Below are 2421 nucleotides of genomic sequence, written 5' to 3'. Positions count from 1 at the left end.
GATCTTGAAGCTCTGTGTAGATTTGTACGACTTTTGCGACATTTTGTACGAGGCGATGGATCGATCCCAACCGATCCTCTCATTCTCATTCTGATTCTCGGCTCTGCGATGATCCGAATCCAAATCCCGATCCCTTCCCGCTTCCATGTCGCCTGCTATGTTCAACATCAAGTTTTATCGCTGATCGTGATCATGTAATTCCAGCCCACGCATGCGCACTCGGCGCTCGCTTCGAAGGAATCAAGTTTAGCGCATTCTTATTCAACTGGAGATGGAGATGGAGACTTCGACTTCCACTTCGACTGGAACTGAAACTGGGACCTTGTGACAGATGGTTGTGAGGCTTCAAGGCATTCCCTTGGATCGCCCAACCCAACTTGGACGGGGAAAAAGGAACCCAAAAGGAAAGGCAAGGATAGGACAGGCAGGAGCAGGAGAAAAGGGACTGGTTTCTCCCTTTTTCCATACACTTTGGAAAATTTAGTAACCCAGAAAAAAATATTGGCCAAGCTGTGAGAAAATTGCAAGAAATATATAAAATTAAACCAATTAAATAAACAATGTTTTTTTAAGACATGAAATTAAACTTTGTTTCTACAAAATTCATATATTTTATAGTCAAAAACTGTTAAAAAACTTTTACAATAAATTAGCAAATACTTTTATTTAATAATAAGATAATTAAACATTTTTTGGGAAGATTTGAGATAATATTATCTACTGGTAAGATAATTAAAATTCCCCAAAAATTCTCAAAACCCATTTTGGCAAGTGCAGCTAGCTTTAGCCTGTGCGATCTTATGTAAACTGGTACTTGAAATTTGAAATCATGTACCATTTGCCTTGAGACAGACAACGATACTTGGGTTGGGATGGGATGGGATGGGATTGGGGACCTGGCCATGGAGCCTGGCAATCGATGATCGTGTCCCTGAAGAGGACCGATCGAGGCGGCACAGGAAACGAGCATTTAAAAGCGCGACTATCAAAATATAACGACATTAAGCCAGGGTTTTTCATTTAAAGGAAGCTTGTGTCAATACGACGGAGTTTACGTTTACCTTGGAATGTGTGCAATCTTTTGATGGCGCCGCCATTCAGGATGATAATAATATGATGATCATCATCATAATCCGTAAGCCGACCACTAAGCGACATAATTGCTACCGTGAGACTCAAGACTGAAGACTGAAGAGTTGAGTATCCAGATTCCAGACTCCCGGATCATTAAATGCTGCCATCCTAATGCGCTCCAATCAAACACACACGAAACGAGCGTATGACATGTTTGTGCATTATTAATCACGATAATATCTGTATAAATGGTAGAAAACAGCCAGTCCCGTCCCGTACCGGCCAAATTGCAATTTAATGCAAAAATAAATTGCACTCTGGACTGTGGACTGTGTTATTTTTGTATCCAGCCAACCGGCAGCCGGAGAGCTGGCAGCTCCCATGATTATTGGTCATTTACTTGCGCCGTTTAGCGCATTAAAATCCAGTTCCCCTTTTTTTTTTTAGATTTTTGTGCATAAAGAATAAGGAAATAATTGACAGTTGAAAAGTCTCAGCTATGATTGCGCTTGGGATTCGAATTGTGATTGGGTTTGGATTCTTCTGCCAGCAGAATTCTTCTCTCGCTCTTTCTTCTGCGTTTTCTTTTAGGTAATGGCGTGCGAGGAGAATCATTTCAATCAACTGGCTTCGCTTGGGGCTGAAGAAATCAACGCGTTGACTAATGGCCACAATTTGCAAGTGCTAGCAGGTTGATGCACTAGGAGAAAATTTTGGATCTTATTGAGAGCGAATTCCAGGAACCTCTGACAAGCTGTTTCTTTTTGGCCGCCAATCAAACGCCTTTTAAGATCCCTTATATATAATAGATTAAAAACCATTGTTCCATATTTCTTACTAGGAATTTTACGACTGCTTTTATAGTTTGAAAAACAGATGGTTCTTATTTTCTTATCAGGCCATCGCAATCCTTTAAATACACTTTCATTCTCCTTCATGATCGCAGATCATATTTGATTGTGGAGAATATATTCATATTGGGAATGACAAGGAAGTTGAATGGCAGTTTTTAAAAATTCTGGCTTTAAATATCAATACTGGGATAATCTTCTTTATAATAATTGTTTTTTAAAACTCTCCAATCTTAGATTTTGATGACAAATTTACTTTTTAAACAAATAAATACTTTATAAATTAATATATATTTATATAAAACATTTGTTAGCACACTAACAATTTAACAACAAGTAATTAGACAGAAAGGGGTTTTTCTTCTTATTGACAATTTGTATATTTTTAGTTTAAGCTGTAAATGCGACTATACCTGTTTATTTAAGCCTTTTATAGTATTAGCTGTGAAAATTCTTCAGTTACCAAGGTCACAAGTACATTGCGAAAACCCTAAAA

This window comes from Drosophila gunungcola, unplaced genomic scaffold (assembly GCF_025200985.1).
Source record: "Drosophila gunungcola strain Sukarami unplaced genomic scaffold, Dgunungcola_SK_2 000001F, whole genome shotgun sequence".
Classification (NCBI taxonomy): Eukaryota; Metazoa; Arthropoda; class Insecta; order Diptera; family Drosophilidae; genus Drosophila; species Drosophila gunungcola.
This window is presented reverse-complemented; position numbering follows the sequence as displayed.